This window comes from Pinus tabuliformis, chromosome 8 (assembly GCF_031772625.1).
Source record: "Pinus tabuliformis cultivar Carrire ecotype Pingquan chromosome 8, CPIR1, whole genome shotgun sequence".
Classification (NCBI taxonomy): domain Eukaryota; kingdom Viridiplantae; phylum Streptophyta; class Pinopsida; order Pinales; family Pinaceae; genus Pinus; species Pinus tabuliformis.
Genome location: NC_142294.1, coordinates 1084230585 through 1084236584, shown reverse-complemented (window position 1 = coordinate 1084236584; position 6000 = coordinate 1084230585).

Genomic DNA, 6000 nt, shown 5'->3' with positions numbered 1-6000 from the left:
TAGCTCCAAACCTGTGCCATAATGCCAATAAGCTCGATTTGTGGAAAATCCAATATTATACACCTTCTGGAAGACTAATATTCCTATTAAAATAATTAAGTTCTCCTGGTTAGTATATCACAACAAAAGTCTCACTTGGGAGAACTTCCAGAAGCGTAATTGGCACGAACCCATCTTATGTGCAATTTCACCACACAACCCAGGTATGGAACAAATTGGCATTACATTTTGGTTTTCCTAATAATCAATTTCATAATATCGCAGATTGTATGGAGTGGTGGAGCAAACGGAAGCCCTCATGGAGGATTATTCCCCCCATATTTTTTTGGGCTATATGGAAATGGCAAAATAATCATATATTTGAGAATTTTGCTGAATATTTCATTTAGGTATGTGAGAATGCCATATCACTACACTCTATGATTCCTGTACATGAGAACAAGTACAAAGAACAACACCAGAGGAGGAAAAGTCCTCAAATGGTGTACCCAATTGGATTTTTCAATGGTGCGGCTCAAAAGAATGTTTGTCTATGTGGTTTCTAGATAGCCATGTCCAATGATTTACAATACAGAATCCACTGGAATGCCAGAATTGGCATGAATATTAAGGCAGAAGCTATGGCATTATGGGGCATTTTATGGTTCACATTTTTCCTCAATATCCCCGATATTCATATATATGGGATTCAAAGATTATCATGGATCACATAAATGGGAATGCACATATCAATCAATCAGCACTACTTGGATGGTTAAGGAGAATTGATAATATTTGGACCAGCTTGAGAACCCTTCCATCATGCACACAGGTAGAGAATACAACTAGCTTGCGGATGATCTCTCAAAGAAAGGGCTTCAAAGAATATTGGGAGAAATGCACATGGATATAATAGTAGAGGGAAATGTACTAAATGTTGAGGAGTTCCCATTCCCTAGCTAATTTGCACATTTACTTTCTAATTTTTTTTTGTATAATTTTGTCTTTTCTTTTTGTATGTATCAGTTAGACAAAATGGTATCCTGCTGGCGAATTGGTTCTTTCAATGATACACAAAGAAATATTGATGATCTTGTTTCTTTTGAAAGGTCAATATGATGGATGTATTTGCCTAGTACTCTCTCCTATCTCTGCTACTAGATGTGTGCAGATCTTTTATGCTTATATGCTGTCTATAGTGTAGATCTTTTATGTTTATATATTGCCTATATGTATATCTAGATATCTTGATGGGGTTCGCAAGAACACGCAACCCAGATGGTTTTCTATGATGATATGGGTACATGAAATTGATATAATGTACATGATCCATCTGATAATATAAATATAGCTTTTTTCGTAGTGATTAAGAAAAAACAAAACATATCAGACTGGCCATGATTTAGCAAATGCACGCATGGACACCTAAGCAGGCTATATAAACTATTATATGTGGTTTACTTTTTCACTAGGATGAAATCAAGAAAATTGATGGCCATAGGTGCAAAATTAACATCAAGCTACCGGGTAGCAAATGCCACTGTGAAACTAAAAAATTGCTAAAAAAATCCCTAATTTCATCCCTAACTACCACAAAAATATATTCCAAATCTACTAAATCTAAATCTCAACTATTTAGAACATTTTAAAATAAATATATAAAAAAGGGGAAATTCTAATCCTGAATTTTTAATATAAAAAAAAAGAAGAAGAAGAAGCTAAAAGCAATATTTAAAAAGTAGAACAAAGAGATTTTGTTTTAAAATTTTGAAATATGTGAAAATATATATATGATTTCTTATTTCTCTAATAGGAAGTAGATTAATTAAGGTAATTTTTTGGGGATAAAAGATTATATCTTATATTGATCAATATTAAATTAATAGTGATCAATAGAAAAGTCAAATCTTATAATCTTTTTTTGGCAAGAACGAATAAATTAATTGTTTGCTCGAGTACAAAGGCTTATAAGTTTTGGTGGGTAGTAACCATTAGTAAGTCTACACATTTATAGTTTTTCTCCTACATAAGTATGATGAAAACATAAATAATGGTTGGTAGTAGTTGGTGCGAAGTATATTTATATGCACCTTATTTGAGTTGTCTTCTTTAAGTGTGACTTTCTGAAAAGCGATTCATTGAAATCACAAGTTTGATTGGTGAACTCAAACTGATCTAATTTGTCTATAATCTGGCAGGGATGATTGAAATCACAAGTTTGACCGATGAACTCTGCACAATTGAAGTGCCCCAGATTAAACAACACCTCCAAGAAATCACTTCAAGACAACTTTCATCTTATTCCTATCAATTTATTATGCAAACACTTGCTTAAAATATAGTGGGAAGTAAGTGATGGTAAATATGTTATTTACTTAAATATGACTAAAGGATTTTAGTCTCATTTAAAGACAACTTTCATCTTATTCCTATCCATTTTTATGCAAACACTTCCTAAAATATAGTGGGAAGTAAGTGATGATAAAAAAATATGAGTAAAAGATTTTATTTGTAGATAGTTTTCTTGTAAAGATTAAGAATAAAAAATCACTATTATGAATATTATAACCATGTCCATAAATTATGGCATAAAATATGTGAGCTACTTATAAACTTGCATTATATTGTGCAAAAGTTGCAATAAGACCTTCATGTTGGTGCAATAAAATGTTTAAAAAATATTTTTTTTAATAATATTGAAAAATAAATATTTAATTTTTATATTAAATATTATATGTTGTATTATACAAATCTATCTAGTAAAAATCACTATTATAAATATTATAACTATATCCATAAATTATGGCATAAAATATGTGAAGTAATTATAAACATGGATTATATTGTGCAAAAGTTACAATAAAACCTTTATATTAATGCAATGAAATATTTGAAAAATAGTTTTTTTAATAATGTTGCAAAATACATATTTATTTTTTATATTAAATATTATATGTTGTATTACGCAAATCTATCTAATAATTTTTAAATACTACATTTTAATTTTTAAGTACAAACTTTTTAGAAAATCTATTGCTTGAGCACCGCAATAAGCATGCTGAACTAAGCATCATAGAAGTGAGTTTAATGATCTCTGGATTACTTTTATTAGTTTATTATCTGGAAATAATTTAATATTATATTAAATAAATAGAATGGCAATAAGCATCCTGAACTAAGCATCATAGAAGTGAGTTTAATGATCCCTCGATTACTTTTATTATTAGTTTATTATCTGGAAATAATTTAATATTATATTAAATAAATAGAATGGAAAGGCAATGAATCATCCTAACGTAGCCTGCCAGTTTAAACTAACTCTACTGCCTATAGCCATTTGATCGACTAAATTTTCAGAGATGCTATTGAAGCTATTGCACCCTGGATAACAATTACTCTATAGTCTGGATTTTCAGATTTTAAAATTGCGATCCACATCCTTTCTTGTATTGTTAAGATCAACAAGGTGCTCAAGCCACCGTTACTTCCTTTGCAAAAAATGTCAGAAAAACATAGTACTCAAGCCACCATTACTTCCTTGCAAAAAAAATCGTTACTTCCTCGCAAAAATGTCAGAAAACAATAGTACTCAAGCGATCATTACTTCCTTGCAAAAAAATGCCAGAAAACAAAAGTACTCAAGCCACCATTACTTCAAAAAAATCGTTACTTACTCGCAAAAAATGTCAGAAAACGATAGTAGTCAAGCCACCATTGCAAAAAATGTCAGAAAACAATAGTAGTAAAGCCACCATTACTTCCTCTCAAAAAATGTCAGAAAACAATAGTACTAAATTTCTATAATTAGAAGCTGAAAGTTTGACTGTAAGTCAATAGTACAAACTAAGGTAACTAACACTTTCCTCCGGCATGGGTAGCCCGTGCCCGTTTTTGTAATATATATATCTGCATGAATAAAACGGAGACAAATGTACTGTCAAGATGGAGATGGAGACGAAGATAGCGATGGCGATAGAGATAGAGATGGAAACGGATATAGCGATGGAGATGGTGAGTGAGTAGAATTGGAAGATGGATTGGCTTTTTGTATGAGGTCTTCTTTATCACAAATTGAATCCATCTGAGTTGTAGATGTTGCATCTAGCATATCATCAAGTTAATCTTACTTTTATCTTAACTTTATTTAAAGTGCATTAATCAATCAATCATCTCTTCCTACCTTGATCACTTCAAATATCATTTTCCAAATGTAGTATATCAACTATGTGATTAATGATGTTTTATTTCTATTGTAAGTCTTACTCAATTGCTTTAATTTGATTTTGAAGTTCATGGTTATACTCTTACAAATCCTTTTATTCTTGAGATGCATATTGGAAACACTTCCCTCCTTACACATATTTATCACACTCACTTGTACTCGCTCATTTGCATTAATCTTTTTATCTTAGGTTTGCTTCATTTTTATGTCACCTTCGAGTGTCAAGTACTATCAATCATGCACACTAAGCGAGTGATTAAAATGTCGGGACTTTTAGAATTGTAGTATTGCAAACATCAAAATAACACTAACACAAAGTATATTACACATTCTTATTTATCTCGTATAATTACATTGATATGATATTCCATTTTACATGAGGAAATGCCATCTTTTGATTATTGCCAAAAAAAAAACTCTCATTTTCTTTACAATGCTTTTGCAAGTCTTTTATTATGTATTGAAGCTATTTGCACTAAAAAAATTCACTTTCTGTTAAAAAATTATCACCTCCATTTCAATCTTTTGAAATGAACCTCAAAGAATCTTTACTTTTTACAAAGTGTTTTTGTGACAACCCTTTTTGTTAATCCCTCTTATAATTATTTTTATGCATTGTAATTCATGTAAATATTGTGTAAATGTAAATATAATGACTTGATGAGAGGAATGGACACAGATTCAAAAGTTTTGAGGAGGAGTTGCTTCAGAAACTGGTTAGGACAAGGTTGTTCATTAATGGTCACCAGCCTTCCCACTAGGTTTTAATGGTCTACATGGCAAGCAGGAAGGTGGAGTATGGGCTTCCTAAATGGAGGACAAATCCATACCCCCTTTGTCTTTTCTTATGATTTGCATGGTGTTGTCAACACGCAATGGCCGCAAGGGGGTTGATGGAGAAAAAAGAGTCGACGGGAAAGGAAGAAGGAGGATATGTTGAAGAAAATGTAACTAGGTTCGGTTTTCATAAATGTAATTTTGATCTTTAAAATTGTAAAAGAAAAGAAATATTATTTTTGTAAAATATAAAATGATTTTCTTGCTCATTACATAGTTCTAGCACATGTTGAAGTGCTATAGGAAAGCCAAAGAGTGAAATAAAATGTTAAAGAGCTCTTCTTGAACATATATGTAATGTATATGAGTCAACCTAGTGTCTAGATCGACCCTCCAAGACAAGCACAATCCTCTTGAACAAGTCGGCCAGCAAAACAATATAAAGAGTAGTCATGTCGGCTCAAATAAAATTACACAACGATTCACTATCATATCGGCTTATTATGGAGACATAACTATTATACATACCCTACTAATCTTTGCAAAAGTACATAATAGAATCTCGGATCCTCTATAATCTAGGACAAGTACAGGAGTGCAAACATTTTAGATAAGTAACTCGGATTCTCTTGAATGGGTACATGGATCTAATCCGCGTTACTGGAGGACACTATCTCGTGGATAATTTCAGTGAGCAGATTATTGTCTCATCCTTCTCGATGGTGACAATCTTAGCCTAACTATGACGATGATCTCGGTGCAAGAATATAGTCATTGTCTCGGTATAGATGGGATGATAAAAACCACAGTACCAATCATTGTCTTGACATATTGGATGTAGAAGATACACTCACTATCTCGACACAATTGTGATCTCATGAGTAATGCATTCTTAACATATTAAACGCCGTCAAGATCTCAGCATAATGACAACCATGGTCTCGATCATAATCCAAATGAAGACAAGGTCATAATGAAGATTTAAGTGCATTAATCAAGACATGAAATCAAGATCATGATGA